Source organism: Nomascus leucogenys, chromosome 10, assembly GCF_006542625.1.
Source record: "Nomascus leucogenys isolate Asia chromosome 10, Asia_NLE_v1, whole genome shotgun sequence".
In the NCBI taxonomy this organism is placed as follows: Eukaryota; Metazoa; Chordata; class Mammalia; order Primates; family Hylobatidae; genus Nomascus; species Nomascus leucogenys.
The window spans coordinates 95,045,421-95,071,994 of record NC_044390.1 but is presented as its reverse complement, the minus strand read 5'-3'; the positions used below and the strand labels follow the sequence as shown (position 1 = coordinate 95,071,994).

Sequence of the window (26,574 nt, the reverse complement as noted above, 5' to 3'; positions counted from 1 at the left end):
TGAATGCATAAACAAACTATGGTCTATCTAGACAATAGCATAGCACTCATCCATTAAAAAAATGAATTACTGATTCATGCTACAGCAAGGATGAACCTTAACAATATTATGATAAATCAGAGGATCTTGTCCCAAGAGATCATCATATGCTATGTGATTCTGTTTGTATGAAACGTCAAGAACAGGCAAAACTATAGAGACGAACTGTAAATTAGTCATTACTTAGCACCTGGAGGGTGGAGATGGAGGGTCATGGGAGTGGCTGGCAGTGGGCACAGCGTTTCTTTTTGCGGGGTGAAGATGTTCTAAAATCAGATTTTGCTGGTAGCTGTGAGCCTAATAAAACCATTTAATTGTACCCTTTAAATGAACAGTGGTGTGGTCTATGAATTATATCCCAATTAATTTGTGAAGTTGCATTTTCAAACATTAGTAATAGTGAGTTATGTTTAAAATTGATATTTTGGGAAATTCAGAGTATGTCCTGGTTAAACTTGAAGTTCTTTACGTCAACATAGCTACCCAATAATACGCTACTAATGAAAACTTAAATCTCATTTATAACTTATTCCTCCAGAGGAGAGCAACTTTATTAAACAACTTCCTTTTTGTGGGTGAAATAAAAGCATGAAGCAATTTTCTGTCTTCTTCATCTCAGTCTTCTTAATACCTAAATGTCTAAGACAAGTTCCAAGACAAAACATAAACCTGCTTTAGATATCATAATGTGGACATCTTGTCAAGTGATCATATTTAAATGAAATTAAATCCTCTTTCCTCCTCACAGTCTTTGAGTATGCTCAGCGTGTGCCATCATGGGGCCATATTCTTCCCCTTTGTTCTTAGAGAGTAGACAAAGCTACCCAGCCCAGCCACAGCCTCATAATCTTGTTCTACGTCCCTCTGCAGCCTCAACTATTTCCAGGCTCCAGCTCAAGTCATACATCAGGTAAGTGGCATTCTGTAATAGCTGTCTATTTGATACTCAATCCCCTTTACTTCTCAAGCTTAAAATTGCCCATTCTGTGGTCGGGCAGTGGTGAGGCTAACTCGAGGTGACTGACAGTCTTACTCCCCTTTTGTCAGGTCGTCTTTAAAGATGAGAGTGATTGTTTGACCTAAGTTAAATTATAAGTCTACATATAAATCACTGTGAGGCATTTCTTGCCAAACTTTTGTTTATGGATAATAGGAGAGATATGGCTGGCATCATCTCTTCCAGATATTTTTTGTGCTGATTAGGATGTGATGGCTTGAGATATAGTGGTCACTTTTCAATGATAAGGAAAAAGCCAAAGGATTCCAAAATATTCTCTTGATTCCTCTGAACTGCTGTACTAACTCCAGTAACCTCTAGAAATGCTGTCACGTGAGGAAAAGCAATCTCTAATGTTTAAGCCATTATGATTAATTTCACTGTTACTTGTAGATAAACTCAATTCTGCTTGATAGAAAATAAATATCATAATAGTATTCCTATTTCCTGTTTTTCCATGGATTATACCTTGTGTGTACATCTGCCTCTTCTACTATATTTAAAGCTATCTAGGGATAGATTCAAATCTTATTCACCTGTATGGTCTTCAGAGTGCAAAGCAGAGAAAATTGCTACAGTATACTTGAAGAGGTGGCCTTAAGAATACCACGAGTTATCCCAAAATGTAATGAAAACAAAACTAAACAAAACAACTTCACAAGGACTCACTGTACCTGGTTCTGAGCATCATTAAATCACAAAATACAATCTCTGCTCTCAAGAAGTTCATGGTCTTCTGAGGAGAAAATGAATTTTTCTAATACAATTAGTTTTCTGTAAAACATGGCCATTTACAAATAAGTTGTATCTTTTCAATGTTTTCAGCTGTAGCTACAGAAAATCCTGGCTCATCAGACTCCTGCAATGAAGGGTCTTACTCTTTCTCCTAGAAAGCCCAAAGATCCAGTGGCAAGGAGTAGGGGTGCTGACTTGGCAAAGTCAACAGTTCAGCCATGCCAACTTGTCCCAGGTTCCATTCATCTCTCTGCATGGTCATCCTTAGACTAGTGGTAAGGTAGCACCTGAAATTCCATCAAACGACGTAGGAAGCTCCTCATAAAGAAGACAGCAGGTAGCTTCCTACGTCTCTTTTTTTAGAAGAGCAAAGCTTTTTACTAGAATTCCCCTAGTAAAATTCTCCTTATATCTTGTTCATCTGAGTAAGGTCATAGGTCTACACATTCCTGAACCAATGACTGCAAGGGAACTAGAATACTCCAGGGTCAAGCAGACCTGCCCAGTCCAAGGCTGTGATCCTGAGAAGTGAATCCCTGGAAAATATTATGGCTTAGCTAGGCAGGCCTGAGCAGGCAGTAAATTCTAGGTATGTGAACAACACTTTTCACAGAAGACATAACAAACAATTCTAGAGTCAGCCACAAGTTAAGTCATTCATGAACATTTCAGAACATTTGAGCACACATTATACTGGATCTCTTCAAAAATTACAGAGAAATCCTTTACTTGATATGCCAGACGTGTCCAAGGCTGACCCTTTGATTCACAGAACACATGTGCATTTGTGTGAGCTGTAATGGAAAAAATAGAAGAATATTTGATATTTTTAATGCATAAAGCCCTTGGAACTGAAATAGGGATATTTCAGGAAAATTCAGCTTTCCTCTGAAAGAGGAAAGAGGTTTATAAACCTCTTTCCACATTTATTCAACAGAATTTTATTGATTTTCCAGTATGTGCCAGGCACATATCTTCATTTCAGAATGGAAACATGAAGACTCACATTGCTAGCCATTTCCTCTACATGGAAAATTTGAAAAATCCATGCCATCTATAATACCACCTCATCAAATACACAGCTATTTGCCATATTCCTATCATTTGACTTTCAGGAGTATCGACATATTTGAGAAATAGACCTCAGTATGAACAAACATGAGGGGTGAAAACCGAAAATAAAATTCTAAGCCCCTCAACCAACTGGAAGGGCTCCCTCTTGGCCAAGGGGTTGATGAAGATACCTGCAAAACTAGTTTAGGCCATGACTGGGAGGCAGTGGGTTGGACATACCTCGTTATACCTTCCTCCCTTTGAAGTTCAGGTACAATTGACGAGCATTAACATTAAAACAGAGATCTCAAGACTGACAGACCAGACTCTCTGTAACAATAAGTTACCAGATTCCAACAGGACTTTCATATATCACATGACAGATAGCAGGCTCTGAGGGAAATCAAAGTATTTTACCCCAAAATGCATTTATTCGACATGTTTTAGAATGGCCCTGCACAGTTGTCTCTTGTGAGGGATATTTGCATTCTGTAGCAAATTCTCTTTCTTTACTAGGTCTTTTCCAGAGAGTCTGGAACATTTTAAAGGTCTGGATAGGAAACATTTGCCATCTATTGCCTCAAAGCATAGCTGCCTATGAAACTTCATCTACATAATAAGAACCTTGGTCTCCACAACCCCTTATCTTAAATCAGACACTCCTTTGTTTTAATTCCAGGTCTTTAGATAATAAATGTTTCAACCAGTTGCCAATCAGAAAATCTTTGAATCCACCTATGACCCTCAGGTCCCCACTTTGAGTTGTCCTGCCTTTCTGGACCAAACCAATGTAAGCCATACATGTAGTGACTAATGTCTTATGTCTCCCTAAAATGTATAAAATGAAGCTATAACCCAATCACCTTGGGCACATATTCTCAGGAACTCTTGATGCCATGCCTTGAGCCAGCCATGGTCACTCATATTTGGCTCAGAATAAACCTCTTTAAATATTTTACAGAGTTTGACTTTTTCCATCAATAATGGTGAACATACATTTTCCCTGAGAGAGGGGATCTTTTTAAGTAAAGATGTAGTGATTGAAGACCCAGTTTATGGGGAAAACTGAGTATTTAGAATTTAGGAAATTGAGAAGTATTGATCGTACAGAGCTGGAAGGAAGGTTGACAAAGATATTTAACTGCCAGTGTCTCAGACAAAATTGCCAGACTATGCCATGTTCGGTTTCCAACAGGGACCTCGCCCACACCATAGCATAACTCCAGGGGGCTCCATTTACATAGAATTCATGGGAATGGACTGCTGCAGATGTGAATGAGGCTTTCCTGGCCCCGCATCTGTACACTTGGCAGCCCTGAGCTCACACCTCTGGGCTGGAAATCCTTTAGGTCCCACTCATCTAGAAGCTGTCCATCACCAGATTTGCTGTCTGTCCTTGTTAGACCCTGTTACAGCCATTCCAGAGAGGGCCTCCCTGACCAAGACCCCACCCTAGACTTCCTCTGCTCTTCTGTTGAAATGCTCACCCTCTAACCTGAAATTAAGCTTTCTTCCCGCTACATTGGAACACTCCTGTCCTTTTGTGAGCAGGTAGTGGAAATGAGCTTGGTGTTCCAGGAGCAGGCACTTAGTCGGTGGCTTCAACTGCAAACTGAATTGCTGATTCTTTTCATAGTCTGCCTCCACCTCCTCATCCCTTGAATTTAATTAGATCCACATTTTGCTCTGTTCTAACTGAGGTCATTTCTAGAATTTTGAGAAATTTCTAGAAAATACATAGGGTTATCTTTCATTCTGGTTTGAAAAAGTAGAGGAAAGGAAAGTCTGAACTCATTCTATCTCACAATGTAGTTCAGTGGAAAATGCATTATTTCAGAGGTTGGGTCCCCTTGCCCTTCTCTGGGTGTCTGGAGAGAGCTCACAATAGGCAATTTCTATTCCATCTCCTGCCAAAGAGGAACAACTGTAGGCAAGACTGTGGTTGTCTCTATTTATTTTTACTAAAATATTTATTCAAATTTAATTTAAATGCAATTGAGTCCCTTTCCACTTGGCTTCTGGATATCCATGAAGGCAGCATATTGTTAGCAGGACCTGGAATTTCTGGTTGGACAATGAATAATTCCAGACTTAAACAGGATCTGCCCAGAGATTTCTCTTCTCACAGGCCTGATCCATCTGATCACTTTCTCAGAACACAATGATGCTGCATCTATGCACCATTATCTTCGTGACAGCTCAGTACTCCATGTCAAACCCCAAATCTAACATGTGTCTTTCTCATTTAACCCCTGATTGTGTCCTGTGGACTTCATACCTGGTGCTTCCGGACACACAAGGGAAAGGCATGCTTCCATAGTTATCTATTTCAGTTAGGTCTTTCCAAATATTGGTTACATTTTCTGTTCTTCAAGCGATAAAACAATAATATAATAAATAGTAGCAGATTCGTAGAAGCAGGCTTTCTGAGCCAGCAGTAAGGAGAGCATGGTGGCATGCTTAGATGAGCCTTTGTGTGGCTGTTGACCAGTAGATGTTGTCAGTCGTGTGTAGTAAATTGCAGCTCTTCTCAGTAACCCCCCATGCTCAGTTCCCATCCCCAACAAATCTAGCGGGACATAAATGTCTTCCTTTATTACTTAATTTTTCAAAATAATCGAAACCAAATATTTAAAAATAAATATTTGTAATAAATACAATAACATAAGCATATAGTTTAGAGATTTAAAAAATATTGTGGAATATCTGCCCATTAAAAAAAAAATCTGATTTCCTCACTTTCTAAAACCAACAATAAAGTATTTAAAAATGTTTCAGGCATTTCCCAGTAAGACAGCATACAGCCAAATTGCAGCCCAAAACTTACTTGCTCCTAATTTCATGAATTATGGAGACAAACAAAAATAGTAAGTTTTTGAATATACTGAGCTTTTGTTTAGTGCCAACTGATTCGCCCACATTATTTTATCATAATCTAATTACACTGTACAATATGTTCAACGCCTTTTACAGATGAGGAAATTGAATAGTTAGGAGGTAACATGAATTGTATGAGTTTATTTATTTATTTTGAGACAGAGTCTCGCTCTCTTGCCCATGCTGGAGTGCAGTGGCGCAATCTCATCTTACTGCAACCTCCACCTCCCAGGTTCAAGCAATTCTAGTGCCTCAGCCACCCAAGTAGCTGGGATTACACATTTGCACCACCATGCCCAGCTAATTTTTGTATTTTCAGTAAAGATGGGGTTTCGCCATGTTGGCCAGGCTGGTCTTGAACTCCCAGCCTCAAGTGGTTTGCCTGCCTCAGCTTCCTAATGTCCTGGGATTACAGGCATGAGCCACCACGACCTGCTGAATTTAGAAAGATCTTAAGTAGTACAAGAGCTGATGTTTGAACTTAGGGCACTTTGACCTCAGATGCTGTAATTCTTAGCACCCCTCTACTAAGTCCCTAAAACAAGATTAGCCCTTGATGAAGAAAGGACTGAGATGAGAGTTCTTTGGTGCCCTCGTGAAACAAAATCTGGTTCACGAGATGGGGAGTTAAAGGAGGGCAGGAGACCAAGGTTTGGCTTCTTCTTCTCCTAATTAAAAGGCTTCTTGGGAGGCTGAGGTGGGCGGATCACCTGAGGTCAGGAGTTCAAGACCAGCCTGACCAACATGGAGAAACCCCATCTCTACTAAAAATATAAAATTAACCAGGTATGTTGGCACATACCTGTAATCCCAGCTACTCGGGAGGCTGAGGCAGGAGAATGGCTTGAACCCGGGAAGCGGAGGTTGCAGTGAGCCGAGATTGCACCATTGCACTCCGGCCTGGGCAACAAGAGCGAAACTCCATCTCAAAAAAAAAAAAAAAAAAAAAAAAAAGGCTTCTCAATGTGGGATTTGGTGAACCACTAGCATAATTGTTCTATGTATTTATTTGACAAGTGCCATAATTGTTTTCTTTTAGTGTTTATGACTAAATCATGAAACTCTCTATACTTAAATGTATTCCAGAAAAAAAAACATTCAAAATATGCTATTAGGATATTCAATAAAATATTTAAATATTTGCAATATTTAGAAGAAGAATATGTACATTCTTCTGACTGCTCTGAAAGTTGATTTTCCATGTTGATCATGACAATGAAATGGTTTGGGGAGTCCTCTGGCTGAAGGCAATTTAGAAACTTCATCCTGAACTGCATGTTATTTGCAGATGTTAATGAGTGGGTTGTTGTTTGGGGTTATAATTATAATTTCTGGGAGTATGGCTAGAAATGGAATGCAGTGCTGAAGGGTTGGCCTTTTCCTGCTCTGGACCCTCCTTCATAAACTGGTTTATTGGAAATATTTCTAAAGCAAAATAGAGGCAAAAGGGTAGGGGTATAGTATTCACAAACTAGTGAGATAAATCTTGGATGACTTACATGTAAACATTGATGCGTCAACTTGATGACCTCTGTAGTCTCTGGATATTCTCAGGTAGCCTTTGTAGGGAGAAAATACAATTCTTGATACTAAGATCTGACTGTATATTTTTGCTAATTTCTCTTCTTTCCTCGTTGGACACCAGGATGGCTTTTCTATGCAGATAACTTGACACACAGAGCCCAACTTTGGTCCTGAATTCTGAGAACCACACAGTTCAGAATAGACGCTAAAACGTTTCAATGTTAGCAGCCTTCCCCTATGACTTTATGAAGTGCAGCCCTACAGGAGAACTCAGGAAGCCACATCTTCCATCTGCCACCTTCTGACTGTTGATCCTGTGGGTTCACAGGCCAGGGGGACGCTGGTGAGGACCCGTTTCACTGGGACCCCCAGGAGTTCCTGACAGAGGAGACAGACTTGGAGACACCAGTAGTCTGGTGAGAAAGGGGCTTAATGTCATGAAGTGTGAAAAAATCTAATATATTCAAACATTTATGAGAGAATATTTTGGAAGGAAACTTCAAGAAATGTAGAAGAGAGGGAGAAGAAAGAATCTCTGAAAGTCACCTCTTTGGGTGGAATTTTCTCATTTCTGTATTTGTGGTCACCATTGTACACTGGTAACAAGATTTCCTGCCATAAAAATTTCTCAGATGGTGAAATTATTTACAATATAGATACATTTATTTTTTCCTGTGTGCCTTTATTTGTTTAAACATAATTTTTGAATACTTAATGTGAGTCAGTCTTACTCCAGATACCAGGATTGTGGAGTTGATCAAGACAGAGAGGACTCTCATCCCCTATTAGTTAATTTTTCAATAGGATCAAAATAAAATACTTTTAAATAAATGTTTATAATAAATACAATGACATAAACACATAGTCTGGAGATTTAAAAAATGTAATAGACTATCTGCCCATAAAAAATATAGCTGATTTCTCTACTGCCTAAAATCAACAATAAAGCATATCCAAAATGTCCCAAGACTCTAAAAAGAGTTATATTTTTGTGAAAGGAGACAGGGAGTAGATATATAGAAGATGATACAATTTTGGATAGTGATAACTGCTATAAAAATAAAACTGGATGATATAATAGAAGATAATTAGGGAATTAGGGCTAGCTTAGATAAGGCTGTAAGAAAAATTCATACACTTCATTTATTAAACACAGATATATTCCAATTTTCTCCTTCTTATATCAAATTCATTATATATTCTCAGTCGTTTTCTAGGAATTTGGCTATTACCTGAATTTTTTCTTTAAAAATAATATTGTTTATATTATAAATTTCTTATTTTAAATGTGCATAGGATCTTTAATGATGCCCTATCTTCATTGTCAATATTTGCAATTTATTCATTCTCTTACTTTCCTTCATCAGTCTTCCTAGATTCAAATCAATTTCATTAGTCTTCTCAATGAAATACCTTTTGCATTTGATGATTTTTTTCTATTGTATATTTCGTTTCTATTTCACATATTTCTGTCCTTATTTTCTTCCTTCAGTATTTTCTACTTTCAAGAGAAGTTACTTTCTGCGACTTGCTGGTTTTTGAAAATAACATCGTGGCATGAATATTTAGTTCATTGATTATGGTATCTTTCTTTTTTTCTGGATGAATATATTCATTCAAAGCTATTATTCCACTCTCCGTATGCATTGTGCATTTATTCCTGGGCTAGGCCCCAAATAGAGGCTGAAGGAAATAGAATATGAAGAAGCGGAACACCTTTGTTGCTCCTCAGGACCTCTCTGTCTGGCAGTGGACACAGGGCTTGTGAGTCCTGCATAATGAGATCATATACGATGGACTGCCCTGAGGATCAGACAGATACTTCACTCACATTTCCATGGCTCTTGAAGGAGAACTTCCAACTTGATGGATTTTATTACTGCCCTGGATTTGACAGGTCCCCTCTTGGTGGGGAATTGAAAAGGAGCATTTTCTGCCTTTCCTAAGTCCCTCCACAGTCTATGGGCCCTATGCTCACACAGACCCCCATAGAAACCCACCCACAGTCTGCACTCCCCCGTTCCCAGCTGCACAGACAGATCAACACGCAGAAACAGATGCACACAATGATGCCAAACTCAGGTTCCAACCAGGTATCAAGAAAGATGAGAAATTCTGAAGTAGTATCCTGAATCTGCTATGCATGGGTTTTTCAAAAGACATAATACTTTTTTTTCCACAATTATTGAAATCTTTTATTTGCTTTAAGACTTTAGAAGCTATGAGAGGTGAGGACGAAAGATTCTTGGAGGTGGATTATCTTTGAAAAATCAATTGTGCTGTTACCTCTATTCCCTCCAAAGGGAGAGAAAGTACCCATCTTCTTATCCCAAACCTCCCAAAGGAAGAGGATCCAACAGGGCTATTTGTAGGCGTTAGGATGCAACCCCTATGACTGGAGGAGATGGTGGCCTGAGTATGATTTTCCAGGACAGTGAAAGGTAGATGTGCCTATAAAAGCTTAGCTCTGGGGAGCAGCCCTGGGCTTTCAGATTTTCCCAAGGCCAGAGACACAGGTACGTTTTATCTCTAAGCAAGACAAGTGATACAATCTACAAAGACATTGGCACAAAAGTTGAAGACATTTTAATTTTTAGCATCAAAGAATGAAATAAAACAAAGTGAAGAGCACATGAAAAGAATAGTCACCTTTTCTTTGGAAATGAAGCTGATGAGAATATCAGAAGGAACATGCATTGCTCAGTAAATTGTTTTCCTGCAAAGGTTCTCAACAAATCATAGTTCTATTAATTTGAAATGTATGTAAAGTTGGAGGAAGAATCAGGTCTAGGAATAGTTGTGTGTGTGTGTGTGTTCACTTTTTCTTATAAATGCCTCCAGAAAGATACAGCTCAGCAGGACATCCAAGGTGATTGCTTATGTAAAAATTCTAATCCAACTTGTATTAGGCCATTCTTGCATTGCTATAAAGAAATACCCAAGATTTGGTAATTTATAAAGAAAAGAGGTTTAATTGTCTCATACTTCTGTAGGCTGTACAGGAAGCATAGCTCTGGCATTGGCATCTGTGGAGGCCTCAGGACACTTACAATCATGGCAGAAGGTGAAGTGGGAGCAGGGTTTCACATGGTGAAAGCAGGAGCAAGAGAGAGTTGGCAGGGGGAGGTGCCACACACTTTTAAATGAGCAGATCTCCTGAGAACTCACTATCATGAAAACAGCACCAAGCCATGAGGGATCCACACCCATGACCCCAAAACCTCCCACCAGGCCCCACCTCCAGCATTGAGGATTACAATTCAACATGAGATCTGAGTGGTGACGAACATCCAAAATATCTCACAATTATTGTGTTCTGGGTCAAGTACAGTATGTGAGGTTTACCAAGAGAAGTTTGGCTAAAAGTCTCAATATCTCACTAGATAAAAATCTCAGGCTTCAAGGGGTAGTGCATTTAAAAGAAAAGCCTTATTAATATATAGTTCAGTCTCTACTAAAAATACAAAAATTAGCTGGGCGTGGTGGTGCATGCCTATAATCCCAGCTACTTGGAAGGCTGAGAGGCAGGAGAATCGTTTGAACCCAGGGGGCAGAGGTTGCAGTGAGCCGAGATCTTGCCACTGCACTCCAGCCTGGGTGACAGAGCCAGACTCAGTCTAAAGAAAAAAAAAAAGATATAATTCACATAACATGCAATTCGCTGCAATGCAATTGGCTTTTTGTATATCCACAGAGTTACGCATTTATCACATGACCAATTTTAGAACATTTTCATTACCCTAAAATTAAACCCCACATCATTTAGCTGTTGATGCGGGTTTTTCTCTGCCCCTTTTGCCAGACTCGTGGAAGGGATGCCCATCTACTCAGTCTCCCATGCTCAACACTCTGCAGAAGGGAACAAGTGAGTGAGCGAGCACGGGATCTGGCTGGCTGCTTTGGGCGTCAACACAGGAGCAAGCTCTGAGTGAGACCTGGGGCCAGTCCAGGCATGTCACCTTGAGGGGAATGTGGCAGCGCCCAGGTGAGGGTGCCCATGACCCTGAAGCCAGAGAGGAGGTGTTACAGAGCTCCTTTAGTTCAGCTATCCACAGTGTGTTAGCAGCTCAGTTGGCCCATTGCCTTATCTATGGGGTGGTTGCACTCTGCCAGCAAAGGCAAAGGGCTTGTGTGACAGCCTTTCTGGGTACCCACACTCAGTGGGTCTCGAGCGCTTGTTTGACATCCAAGAAGAATGAAGTCATGCAGACAATTGAAGGATGGTGGAGGTGGAGAATTTTATTGAGTGAAGAAAACAGCTCTCAGTGGAGAGGGAAGCTGGAGAGGGGACAGGAAGGGCAGGTTATCTTCCCTGAAGTCAGGTTGTCCCTTCCCCAAAGTCAGGTTGTCTCTTCCCTAAAGTCAGGCCATCTCCTTCCCTGAAGTTAGGCCATAGTCTCCTCTACTGACTGAGTCTGGGGACTTTATAGGCACAGGATGGGGAGTGTGTGCTGATTGGTTTGTGAGTACGCAAAAAAGGTTAAAGTGAAGACACCATCCAAAGGTTGGCATGATAGTGTAGAAAACCAATTAGGCAAGTGTAGCTATATGTAAAATAGGTGAAGGGTGGGCATGAATCAGAGGAAAGTGTGCCAAACAGGAAGACAAGTTCTCAATCCAGTCCAAGGATTTAACTTGTAGCTTGGCTTTCAGGCTTTCAGCTGTTTTCGGCTTGGAGATGGGGTCACAGGCTCCCACCCCTGTCTGGGCATTTGGCTGCCTCCTGCTGCTATCACTGTCACTCCCAATCTTCTCATTCACTCATCGCTCCTGCCCTAAATAACCATTAATCTAAGTTTTTCTCTAGATTTGCCTAATCTGGATCTTTCATACATGTGGAATCATATAATAAGTAATTTTTTGTGACTGGCTTCTTTCACTTAGTGTAATAATTTAAAGATTCTTTCCTGTAGCAGAAATCAGTGCTTCATTCCTTTTTATTGTTAAGTAATATTTCACTGTATGGATATACGAGTTTATGTATCTTTCAGCTGATAGGCATTTGGGCTATTTCCACACTTTGGCGATCATGAACAATTCTGCTATGAATATTTATGTCCAAGGTTTTGTGTGGATATATGTTTTCATTTCTATTGGGATTTTCGGGTCATAAACAACTCTTTTAACTTCTTGAAGGACTTCCAGGCTCTTCCAAAGTAACTGCAGCTCAAAAACATGCAAGGCTTTGTATTGGTCACTGCTGGATCCCCAGTGTCTAGAACAGAGCTTGACACATTACAAGCCTCACAACACATGACTTAAGTAAAACAAGTAAATTCCACATCTTGTATTCCTGAACACTAACATGTAATATCAACATTTTTCATGCATTCTCTAGGAAATTTAAGCAAGAATTGCACTGGGGATTTTGAAAACTAAACACTTTTCATTTTAAAATGGAAATAAATACCTACCTTCCAATAGAGTTATTACAAGGCTGAAATGTGGTTATATACATGAAAGCGACTTGAAAATTACCAAGTATTACAGAAATGCCAGTTGCTGTTACTATTTTTATTCGAGTTGTTTTTGTTAGGATTATCACTCTTCCTGTTCACAGTCCAGAACCAGACTCAAAGGCACTGAGTCACTTCCACAGTTATATTTGTTCCCTTAGTGTTTCTTGGCAGTGGGGTATGCAGCTATATTGGTAATATTTGCTCAGTTTATTCATACTGATTGCATGCATAATATAGATTGCCCTAAGACCACTCTCTTTGGGGACTGATATTTGCCAATCTCCCCTCCAGATCTATTCCTAACCGTAGTGCACCCTGCACTACTCTAACCTGTAGGCTGACCTTTTCATATCGCAGCACCTGGCTTCCTCTGCTCTCTGGCTTCTGGTTAGATTTTCTGATTGGAGACGCTGGGTTTTCAGGGTCAAAAGAAGAGAGAAGTCAAGAGATTTATCACCCTCCCTCTCTCCCTGCTCTCCATGACTTGGCATCGTCTGTGCTCCTTTTATGGAGGCCACAGCTTCCATGGCTTCAGATGCCAAGGCCTTCTTAATGCCAAAGCTCCTGTATGGTGTGGCAACTGTCCCCTCCTCTCGTTCCTTTGGTTGGGGTAGTGGTATGGAGTTAGTGTAATGGCTTCCCACTGTTGCTAGGTCCTGGGTGCAGTGCCATCTCCCATTTATTTAATGTTGTCCAATCTATTTAAGTACTATCTTTATTAAATTTATTAAATTCAATCCCATTTTGAGTGTACCATGTATTTCCTGTGAGGACCCAACTAATAAATAATAATAATAATAATAATAATAATAATAATAATAATAACTAACACTTACTTTGTACTCTTTACATGCCGGGTTCTATGGGGTGCATTCACACTCAAGCTGGTTCACTTTGTCCTCACAGTGACTGAATGAGATAGGCACTCTTTCTGTAATTCCCATTTTGCAGATGAAGAAACTGATCCTCAGAGAGCACTCCTGACTCCCGCCAGGTCACACAACTAGTAGCTAGCAGAACCAGCATTTAAACCTCCTTGGCTTGCATATAGGATCCGTGCTTCAGCCCATCTGTGGGGTTCCAAGTTCTGACATGAAAATGGCTCAGGCTGGTGAATTTCCTAAGCAAAATGTTGGCAGTGGGATCCATGACACTATTTAGTTTTTATTGTTCATCATTAATTGTAAGAGTGCATGTTCAATGTCACTAGCTGAGATTCTCAAGCTTGCACAGTGAGACTTTCAATTAATCCACTAAAAAAGCTCTTTGTGCCACAACTAATGCATGCCTATTAATATGTGATTACTGTAGAAGGCCCAGTGTTCTTTGTCTGAGACGATGTGAAACTGACCAGGAGCGGGGATGATTTAGACACAATCAGAGTGCATTACACAAGCTCATTTTCACGTTAATAGGAACAACAAAAGACTTCTCACCATATTTACACCCAGGCCTTCTCGTATTTTAGAATAAAAGCAGGGTATAAAAGAAGTTGTTCTATACAGCACATTTACTACTTTCCAGAGCTATCTGCAGCTTCCTGCAGTGCTGGCAGAATGCAAATAGCCCCCATAATTTGTTAGGGATTTTTAAAATAAATGTGCAGTAAATTAGATTGATTAATAGCTTTATTAAATTGTATGAGTCACAATTTTAGGGTTTAATAACACCGCTCACATATTAAGAAATTGTTCTTTGCAAGGAACTGTTCTAACATGCATATATATATATATATACATATATATATGCCTTAACTACTTCCATCCCATAATAATCTTATCATGTAGGTCATATTTTCAGCCCCATTTCACAGACAAGGAAACTGAGGCACAAAGGTGTTATTTAGCTGGGATACAGATGTACCACTAGGAGGTGAGCACAGGTTTATGAGACAGACTTCAACATCCAGGCTCCTACCCTTTACTCAAATCTCCCATTAGGCTTCCACTCACTTTATAGGTGTCATTTTTTTTTTCAATTTGGCTGCGCAAAAACTTCTGGACTCATGAGCCTGAAGGGTGAATTGAGCTGTGATCTCTCTCAAATATGTAAGTGAAGTAACTCAGGAATGGAAAACCAAATATCGTATGTTCTCACTTATAAGTGGGAGCTAAGCTATGAGGATGCAAAGGCATAAGGATGACATAAGGACTTTGGGGACTCAGGGAACATCGTGGGGTGGAGTGAGGGATACAAGACTACATATTGGGTGCTGTGTACGCTGCTAGGGTGATGGGTGCACTAAAAGCTCAGAAATTACCACCAAAGAACTTATCCATGTAATTAAACAAAAAAAAAAAAATCTATCAGTTTTTTAGTCTTATGAGCCTGCCTCTGGCTGCAGTTTTGTTGCTTTGCTATAATTTGACATGCAATGTCATTTTTGTTAATTCCTAAATGGCTTGTAACTGGGATATTAATTCTCACTTTAACCTGATGGTTATTTGCGTGTTTGGACATTTATTTTCCTTATCATTTCTACTTATAGTTCATGGAAATTAGAGAATGCCTGGCCTTTTAATAGTTGAATTTTTTTATTCTTTCTTTGAGATAAACAGTATAATAAAGTTTTCTAAATATTAAAAAAACCCAACGCAGAGATACTGTCTTGAGTGAACATTCTCTGGCTCTCAGCATACAGTGAACAGGCCAGGAGCACACTGGCCAGCAGATGTCAGGAGTTACTCATGGAAACCTAGGCTCTGGGCTCCGGACTGAATTCCCTGAGAGAGTAACAATAAACCGGTCTGTGAAGCCCCTCTCCTCAAGGCCAAGTCTCCCTCACATGACCCCAAGATACGTTCAGGTACTTGGAGTTCTAGAAACACAACTAAGTCTAACCGGATCAAAGACAGGGCCTACAGGAGTGATGGAAATACTAAATAGTGGTTATACTTTTGTATCTTCCATGACTTGCATCTGATGAGCCCTAAATGTCTCAGGGAGGATGGCTTATAAATGCCGGGTGAGACAAATGACTCTCATGCTTTGCTTTTATGACTAAATTATAGTAAAAACAATCGACTCTGCAGGACTCCAGTTCCTACTTTTTCCTATTTGACCATTGTTCTGTTTTGATTACAAAAAGGTTAATGATGATGGAGATATGTGTGAGCATGCCAGTTACCATGTATTGAGTGCTTGCTAGGGGTTAATTCCATGTTAAAGAAATATGAGTAGTCTCTTATTTAATCCTATAGCAGTTCCGCATATATTTATTGTAAACAATTAAAAATACAGTGATATGGTTTGGCTCTGGGTTCTCACCCAAATGTCTTCTCGAATTGTAATCTCCATGTGTCAAGGGAAGGAGGTGATTGGATCATGAGGCTGGTTTCCCCCATGCTGTTCTCGTGATAGTGAGTGAGTTCTCATGAGATCTGGTGGTTTTATAAATGGCAGTTTTCCTGCACTCACACTTCTTTCTCCTGCTACCATGTGAAGAAAGTTCTTGCTTCCCCTTTGCCTTCCGCCATGAGTGTAAGTTTCCTGAGGCCTCCCCAGCCATGTGGAACTGCGAGTCAATTAAACCTCTTTCCTTTATAAATTACCCAGTCTCATGTAGTATCTTTACAGCAGTGTGAAAACGGACTAATAGACATAGATTTAAAAACATAAAGCAGAATACATATAGAAGCATATAATCAATGTCACCCAAAATAACCACCTTTTGAGGCTAAACCATTTAGGTGCAAGCACATTGAGAATCATTCTATCTTCTCAATGATTTTAAACTTTTATAGAGTCTCTTTATCTCTAGTTGTACATTTTATCTTAAAGACTAATTTGTCAGATATTTTTCTGGACACAAAATCTTCGGTATGGCTTGCATGGTCTAATATTTTCAATCTTTCTCTGTCTCTTTTAAGTGAATCTCCTATAAATATACTTTTATTTTAATCCAAAGAGATGCTTCTTTTTGTTTTAATTGTTAGATTCAGTCTCCTTATACGTAATGCAATTCTTAATATATTTGGGCTGTCAGCTCACTCTGCTTTTGTTTTTCTGTTTGTCCTGCCTGTTTTGTCTTTTCTTATTCCAAATTAGAAAATGTTTATTTACATATTTTCCCTATGAATTAGGAAATTATAAATAATATTACTCTTTCTAAGTGATTATCTTAAAGATTGCAATATGGATAACTGACATATTAAAGGTTACATTAATTGTGGCTTTTCTTCTTTTCCAGGAAAACGCAAAAATCTTAGAATTGTTTAACTTCATTGATGCACTTTTTGAATTAAATGCCATTTTGCCATGCATGTTAATTCTGTTTATGTGTGCATTACATTTCTCACGTGATTATTTGTATTTGTGTTATTGTTTTATGTGGTCATTATTCATTCTGCATATTCACCCTTTGTGATGATTTAATTCCTTCTTGGTTTTTTGTTATTGTTATTGTTTTGGGGTTTGGGGTGTGTGTGTGCATCTGTGTGCGTGTGTGTGTGTGTGTGTGTTTTGGCCAAGATTTGGGATTATTTCATTCTTCCTTAATAACAACCCTTGATATTTTCTTTAATGTGGGTCTTCTGGTAACAAAGACGGTTTCTCTTTGTCTGAAATGTCTTTATTTCACTATCATTCTTAAAGAATATTTTTGCTGAGATACTTTCAATTATTTTGGTTGAGAAGTCACCTGTCGGTCTACACACTTTTTCCCTTTAATTGGAAAGATAACAATGAATTTTAAAGAGCTAGATTTTAGTTCTGGAGGGACATGGCTGAGAATCCTGGCTCTGCTATAACTATTGACCGCCTCAAGCTTTTACACCTGTGAAATGGGGATAACAATATCTCCCTTGCTGTGATTTTGTAAAGATTGGAGATAAATTATTACTATTTTTTAGACATGTGGCCTAATGGGCACTTAAAATAATAACAATATTATTATAAATGTTAATAAGTTAATAACTTTCTTATAAATCCTTCTTGTTCAGAAAAACAAACTTCTATATAGCCCCTGCACATAAGAGCAAATGGACCAAATTTGATATTGTAAAAAATGATCAGATTGGATATTTTAAAAATTATTCTTACTACTAAATTCTTTTCATTCAAGTCTTGCCAACCCCTTTCTCTTCAATCTTTATATCCACCATAAAAGCTCTCCTCCTGTTAATACATAAAGGGCGGAGTGTGGGCACCAGAGCACATGCAGATTCACGTGAGCACAGGAAGGTCACAAAGAAGGGGAAGGCCACACACAACCTGATTTGGTTGCAAGACAAAATTTCTATCAAACTCATTGGTAGGCTGAATGCGGTGGCTCATGTCTGTAATCCCAGCACTTTGGGAGGCTAAGGTGGTTGGATCACCTGAGGTAAGGAGCTCGAGACCAGCCTGGTCAACGTGGTGAAACCCCGTCTGTACTAAAAATACAAAAATTAGCCGGGCATGGTGGCAGGTGCCTGTAGTCTCAGCTACTCATGAGGCTGAGGCAGGAGAATTGCTTGAACCCGGGAGGCAGAGGTAGCAGTGAGCTAAGATTGCGCCATTGTACTCCAGCCTGGGCAACAAGAGCGAAACTCTGTCTCAAAAAAAAAAAAAAAAAGGAAACTCATTAATACTGGCTCAGAAGTTCTGACAACATTACCTTTGTTTTTATAGGTTCTTACAGTAGAGATAAATTTGCAAAGGCCAGTGTTTGCATATTTTTCTAACAATTAATTCCTTTCCTAATATCAGATGTGATCTCAATCATTCCATAATGCCACACATTTTATTAGCTTTGTCTCTCATATAGGGATTACTTATTTGTTTTTTAGAAGGACTGAATGAAATTGAAGTTTAATTCCTTCCCACGTGCCCTGCAAGAGAGTCACCATTCTTACTGAAGCTGAGAAGGAAGTTCAAGAAGGAGGAGGAAAACTATCTCTGATCTTCTCCAAAGACGATAATTTATTTACAGCTGTCTCTTCTTGTCTTTACCTTTATTATTAAACACACACAGGCACACACACACATGCACACATATACACACATGCACACCACACACACACACACGCACACACACACACACACACGGTTTCTTTTGGTCAATCATTCAAATGGTTTCACTGTTTCCTTGGTTTCTTCGAAGATTCCGTGTTGGTTTTATTGGTTCTCTTAATTGCCCCTGTGATTTCCTTCGAACTAATTTTTCTGTTTCTAATTGTTTTTTTTCTACTCACTGTTGCCGTTTTGTTCTATGTTTTAAAATTCTCACTTCCAGAATGCATGTATGGTGATGTGTCCTCTACACACCGTTTCAGTGCCTGTCCCAGGATCTATCGGCCTTGTTTTCATTGTGGTTCAACTCTAAATGTTTCTCATTTGTATTACAGTTTCCTGTTTTTTATAAATTCCAAATCTATGAAGGTTTGGTTTACTTTTAATGTTTTCTGATTTAAAAATGTGTTTTCAGCACTTTGGGAGGTTTGAGGCGGGGGATCACTTAAGCCTGGGAGTTCGAGACCAGCTTGGGCAATATAGCAAAACCCCATCGCTACAAAAAATACAGAATTAGCCGGGTGTGATGGCATGGCCCTGTAATCCCAGCCACTTGGGAGGCTGAGGTGAGAGGATCACCTGAGCCCAGGAGGTTGAGGCTGTAGTGAGCCAATATTGCGCCACTGCACTCCAGCCTGGGTGACAGAGTAAGACCTTGTCTCAAACAGAAAAAAAAAAAAAAGTCTTCATACAGGGGAACAACGCACTCTGGCCTACCAAAGGGTGAAGGATGGGAGGAAGGAGGGAGTCAGGCAAAACAACGAATGGCTACTAGGCTTAATACCTGTGTGATTATAAAATAGTTTATACAACAAACCCCCATGATACAAGTTTACTTATATAATAAACCTGCACATGCAACCCTGAACTTAAAATAAAAGTTATAAATAAATAAAAAGAATTTATATGGATGAAATCAATGGCTCAAAAAAGTGTTTTGTTTTATATTAATTGTTTAAAGATTTTTTTATATCATTAGAAATGATATTTTGTGTTTAGAGGAAATGCATATTCTTTCATTTAAGGGAATGCCTTCTATATAAGTCCTTTAGTTAAAATTTGCTCAACTAGTGCTTATTCTTAACTCATTTACATCTGTTTGGCACATCAACTTCCAAGTAAGCTGTGATAAACCTTCCAATTCTTATAATTGTTTGTCAAATTCACCTAATATTTCTGACAATACATACAGCAACTTACATTTAAATTATGTTCTTAGTTACTTACAATTTTAAATTTCTCACAAACTCGTAGGTTGTTTCTTACGTCATTATTTAGTACTCTATTTGTATCCAGAACATTTTTGCCTAGAATAGTATTTTCTCTGATATTTAATAAAACTTTATCAGCTTTTCCCTGGTTGGCCTTTATTGTACATACTTTTTCCATTAGTTTTCCCGTATTCTGTCTATATCATTGTATTTTTTTCTTCAACTTTTATTTTAAGTTCCAGGGTACATGTGCAGGATGTGCAGGTTTGTTACATAGGTAAACGTGTGCCTTGGTGGTTTGCTACCCAGATCATCCCATCACTGAGGTATGAAGCCCAGCATCCATTAGCTATTCTTCTGATGCTCTCCCTCCCGCTACTCTCCCCCTCCGACAAGCCTCCGTGTGTGTTGTTCTTCCTCATGTGTCTGTGTGTTCTCATCATTTCAGCTCCCACCTATAAGTGAAAATATGTGGTGTCTGGTTTTCCGTTTCTGCGTTAGTTTGCTGAGGATAGTGGCTTCCAACTCCATCCATGTCCCTGAAAAGGACATTTAAAACTGTATCTTTAAATGGCTTTTGTACTATGCTTGATTTTTTAAATCTAAATATTAGGACACTGTAACATAATTTCAAATTATACGTACTTAACCAGCATAAACTTAAAATACACAATGCCAAATTGTTAGAATTATATATTATTATTATTACTTGGAATTTTAGCATCACTTGATTTTTAATATTTGTAAATTTAATTATCATTAAATTTATCATTTTTATTATTTTCACACACACACATATATATACACACATATATATACACACACATATATACACACATATATATACACACACACACATATATATATACACATATACACACACACACACACACACACACATATATATATATATATATTTTTTTTGAGACAAAGTCTTGCCCTGAATCTCGGCTCACTGCAACCTCTGCATCTTGGATTCAAGCAATTCTCCTGCCTCAGCCTCCCAAGTAGCTGGCACAGGCCACCATGCCTGGCTGTTTTTGTATTTTTAGTAGAGATGGGGTTTCACCATGCTGGCCAGGCTGGTCTCAAACTCCTGACCTCATGATCCGCCTGCCTCGGCCTCCCAAAGTGCTGGGATTACAGGCGTGAGCCACCACACCTGGCCACTATTTTATATTTTTAAAGCTTGCTTGAATTTACTCACCAAGTGCTATCTAGACACGAGCTTAGACAAATTCTGCTTGGGGTTTTGATGTAAATTCTTGAATCTGAAGGTGCATTTCAAAAAAAATGAACTTTAGATGATGCTTGGATTCAGCTCTTCAGATGCTGCTCCTCTTCGTTCTTCTTCTCTCTCCTTATGGATCATCTGCCTATTTTATCCTTCATGTCTCTTAACTTCTGTGGAATATCTTTCAGGGCTTTGTCCCTCTGTGTTCTGGACAGTTTCCTCAGATTTATGTTCCAGTTTGTTAGTTCTGTTTTCTCCTAAGTCCTTGCTCTTTAAAGAGGAAAAATACATCTCTATGTCTGTCTATGTATACCCCATACCTATATCCACCTACACCTACTCCTGCATCTAAATGTGTATATTCACATAGACGTACATACATGGGTATACAGTCATTCCCCATTATCTGCAGAAGATACAGTCCAAGACCCTCAGTGTATGCGTGAAACTGCTGATAGTATAAACCTTACGTATATTATGTTTTTTCCTATACATATATAACTATGATAAAGTTTAATTTATAAATTAGGAGGTTGGATATGGTGGCTCTTGTCTGTGATTCCAGTGCTTTGGGAGGCAGAGGCAAGAAGATTGCTTGAGGCCAGAAGTTCGAGACCAGCCTGGGTAACATAGTGAGACCCCATCTCTACAAAAAATTAAAATTGTAAAAGTATAAATTAAGCACAATGACAGACTAGCACTAACAATAGTAAAATAGAACAATTATAACAATATACCGTAACACAGGTTTTATGAATGTGGTTTCTCTCTATCTCAAAATACCTTACTATTTTTGAACTGTGGTAACTAAAACCAATGAAAGCTAAGCCCCAAATAAGGGGGCCCTACTGTGTACATATAGGAATAATTAAGTTTAAAATAACATCATTACTAGCAATAATTACAGTGGTTAACACACAGCTTGGGAGTCACACTGTCTGAGCCATTCTATAAATGTAATAGTAGCATTATTATTACTTAAAATTTTCTAGGGCCAATTATGTGTCTTGCACACGTTATGCAAAACACTCATTGATTTCCTTACAAAACAATTCTGAGGGCAACGCCACTGTAGCGCTAATTTTAGAGGGGAGAAAACTGAGGTGCAAAGGATCTGTAATCCGGCCCAGCTTACCCAGGTAGCAAAAGACAGGGCTGAAATTTGAACTGAGCGCGGCCAGAATGCACAGCCTGCCATGCCAGAGTCCTGCACCCGGTAGATCATCAGTGGAAGCTGGTTTGATTAATGAAACAATGAATGAATCATTACTAGTCACATCTGCCATTTCCTGGGAACCTGCAGTCAAGAAATTGCAGGACTTCAGGGGAGCCATCATACACTCACAATACCGATAGGCAGATTGGATCATTCTTTCTCATGAAGATAAAAAAATGGAGGCCTTGGAGGGGTGGAAAGATTTTGGCCACAGCCAGGTATCAGTAGAACCAGATTTTGGAGCCCAGATTTTCCTGAAGGAGGCAGAAGAGAGAAATCATTTCTGTGATTGTCTCCCTTCTTGGCCACACCCCAACTGAATTGCTTCTGGAATATATAGGAAGAGCAAGGTCTATAGAAATATAACTCTGGGGAGGGGAGGGCAGGCTGTGTCCACAGCAGTGACATCATGAGAGGGATGCACCAACAGCGACAGCACAGAGCACGGGTGTGTGGAGGAGACAATCACCTGTGAGCAGACCTCATGGAATGTGCTCAAAACAGACTTAGTGTGTTAAGCAATTTTTACATTACTAAAAAGGAATATCTGAGACTGGATAATTTATAACGAAAAAATGTTTATTTGCCTCACAGTTTTGCAGGCTGTACACAAAGTATAGTGCCAGTATTTGCTTCTGATGAGGACCTCAGGAAGCTTACAATCATGGCGGAAGGCAGCCAGTGCATCACACGGGGAGGGTGGGAGCAAGAGAGAGAAGGAGCGAGGCAGTGATAGAGTGAGAGGAGACCAGGCTCTTTTCAACAATCAGCTCTTCTGTGAACTCACTCATCGCCAAGGGAATGGTGCTAAGCCATTCATGAGGGATCTGCTGCCATGATTCAAACACCTCCCTCCAGACCCCACCGCCAAAACTGGGGCTCCCATTTCAACATGAGACTTGCGAGGGGAAATGTTCAAACTAGAATTACCCAGGATGGCATAGACTACCCCTTCCTTGCCAGGGTTCAGGTGTCAAAGAGGAAACAGGGAAAACACAGGCAGTGGTGTCCAATGGCTAGGCCTACAGTGTGTTTGTGCAGGGGGAAAGGACAGGGGTGGGCAGGAGAGGCAAGATGTAGGGAACGAGATGCAGAAAAGCCCTTTCTCCCATCAGAGCCTCTCTGGAAAAATATAATGTATTGATCCTGAGATTCCCATTTCTGTGCTTTGTGTGCGTGTGTGTGTGTGGTCTTCTCAAACCGCCTTTGATTTCTCTTTGCAAAGGAAAACTGAAGTCTAATGGCAAACGCACTGGACTTTGCAGAGTTTTAGAGAACGATGTTGATGATTCTCTTGTTAGTCCAACATTATCTTTGTTCAGATTTCAGTTCATGAGGCACGTATCCCAGGGGCCCAACCCAAACAAGAGAAGCTTCACAATTAAAGTCTTATTAAGAGAAATCAAAATAGGCCAGTGAGGTTTTTTTCTTTAGACCCTTGAAAGTGAAAGACTGACAATGCACTCTGAAGCGGTGCTCTCTCTGCTTGCACAATTTTCAAAAGCATAGCCACCCCATCTGCAATGATACTTCATTTGCAAACCGTTAAGTATGTATCTCATTTTGTTCCATAATAAGAAACCAAAGACATACTTAAAGTTGCTTGGAAATAAGGATAAGTACTTCAGGAGCCCTAAGTGGACAGAGATAAATAGAGTTGATATTTCTCACACTTCTTGCCAAAGAAGAATAAATAATGCACATCATTCCTTGTACAAAGACCACCATTGATGTAGCAGTTTTTCAAGGGCTAAAAAGTATTACTTTAATCCATATATAATGAGTCTTTTCTCTGTGTCAGGTGCTGTTGTAAGGTCTGAGATGCAGAGGGGACACAGTCTCAATCCCCCTTGAGACTAGTGTCACATAGCAGACATGCGCCCTCTGCACAGTGGGGGCCTAGAAGATGAGTCTGTGTTTGATAGAACAGATTATTTCTTTCTTATTGAGTTGATGCCTATATTCGCTCCTTTTGCTGCTGCAACAAATTACCACTAGCACAGTCTTACAACAGCACACATGTATTACCCTCTAGTTCAGAAATCTAAAATGGGTCTTACTGGATTTGCAGGTGAAGTATCACTGCAGATGGGGTGGCTATGCTTTTGAAATTGTGCAAGCAGAGAGAGCACGGTTTCAGAGTGCATTGTCAGTCTTTTCAATTTCAAAGATCTAAAGAAAAATCCTCATTGGCCTATTTTGATTTCCTTTAATAAGACTTTAACTATGAAGCTTTTCTTTTGTGTGGGTTGGGCCCCTGGGATATGTGCCTCATGAATTGAAATCTGAACAAAGGTAATTTTGGACTAACAAGAGAACCATCAACATCATTATCCCTTAAAGGTGTCTTCAAGGCTCAATTTCTTCTGAGGCTCTCAGGTAGAATCTATCTCCTGGCCGTTTTCCATTTCCAGAAGCTTCCAGTGTTCCTTTGCTCATGACCACATCACTCCTATCTCTGCTGCCTTCCTCACAGCTCTTCTCACTCTGACCCTCCTGCCTCCTTCTAATAAGGACATGTGTGATTCCAATGGGTCTGCCAGGATAGTCCAGGACAAGCTCCCAGTCTCTCCATTAGATTAACCCTCATCTCAGTCACATCTTCACAGTCTCTTTTGCCATGTAAGATAGCCTATTCATAGGTTCCAAAGATTAGAACATCTTTGACATGTTTGGAGAACAATTATTCTGCCTATGTATTGGGGGCATCTTTGAGGGAATCAATTATTCTGCCTATCACAGTGATCAATATTTAAATACCAGAACATTTACCATTTACACTTTTGGTTAAAATATGGGCTTTAGTTAATAATAACAAATACACCATAATAATAATATACCATACTAACATATAGTAATTATTGCTAATACTAATACCAATGTATAATATGTATTATTAGTATGTATTATTATACATACTAATATATAATAATTATTAGTAACACACCTAGTAATGAATAATGTATGTCACACATACTATGCATATGTATAACACTATACTAATGTATAATACTACACTAATATATAATAATAATAATATACCATACTAATGTAAGATGTCAATAATGGGGCACTGGGTATCCCCATTGGGTTTACAGGAACTCTGTACTATCTTTGCACTAATTCTGTAAAGCCAAAAATAAAAATATTAAAAATGACATTTCCTGCTGCCTTGAAAATGTGGGAAATCAATTAACAGTGGGGCATGCCAGCATGGAAACAGTTGACTGTATGAGTCTTTATTGGGACACACCCCTTTCCGTTAACTGAAGTCCCTAAAATGACCTGCTTCATTCATTGATGCCATTTCTCTAGTGGCTTATGGAATTTGAGATTGTGACTCTTGAATAAAGTAATTGAACAGCCAATTATGTAATTACCTCTGCGCTCTGCACCATGGAGAAAGAGGTCCGTAAGTTCCCAGTGTGTCCTTGAAGGGGAATCTTGCCTCTTCCCAGGCTCAGGTTGGTCCCTCAGAGTCCCTCCAAGTCAGATGGAGAGTCAACGACAGATGTGCAGGCAGGTGAAATTTCTTCTTCTCACTGTACTTTAAAGATTATAGTAATTTCAAGCTCTATTAAATGAGGTTGCATCTTTGCTGGTTGATGTCCCTATTTTTCTGGTTAAGTGCATTTGTTTCCAGGAGCTGATGTGCTAAGAGGATCGTTGCCTAAGATCTAGACAAGTCATCCCAGTTATTGTGTGGGAGGGAAGGGGAAAAGGAGGTGGGTTGTTAAAAGCTGGTGAAAAATATGCCTGTGGCTAAGAATAATGTAAATCCTGGTATTATAACTTTAAGCCAGGTGCTGAGCCATTACAGTATTCAATTATTTTGATGCTTCAAGGCAAATGTTTCCAGGTCTGAAATTCTAGTCTACTTGACATTCAACAAATGATATTGTGTTTTCATGGAAAGATGCCCATTTATGAAGGGAAGAATTCATGTCATTCAGCTTGTTCCCTGCCTGCCATCAGCACCCCCATTAATACACCTGTTACTGATGTAAGGTAGTCACATTTAATGTTTTATAAAGGAGAAAGAGTCTACAGCCTTCTGGGGAGATATTGCAAGGTCAGGGAAGGCCACATCAGGAGAAAATCAGCCGTTCTTCCTATTCTATTTTGAACTAGGAATCTTGGAACTGTAACCAAATTCTGTCATTTTCCTTACCTTTATTCCTGCACATAGTTGCTTCTTAGCTAAGTTAACCTTGTCTCTTAACCTTCCTTGATGAAAA

General features: G+C 39.3%; 1 long non-coding RNA gene across 1 annotated transcript in view; it reads right to left on the bottom strand.

The window, feature by feature from the left end:
* LOC100607072 overlaps nt 1-25,988 on the bottom strand; it is a 29,318-nt gene extending 3,330 nt beyond the window's left edge. The window contains exon 1 of the long non-coding RNA XR_004032132.1: nt 25,717-25,988. This is a non-coding gene — a long non-coding RNA (uncharacterized LOC100607072). The remainder of the gene's footprint in view (nt 1-25,716) is intronic.
* Nucleotides 25,989-26,574: the final 586 nt, after the last annotated feature.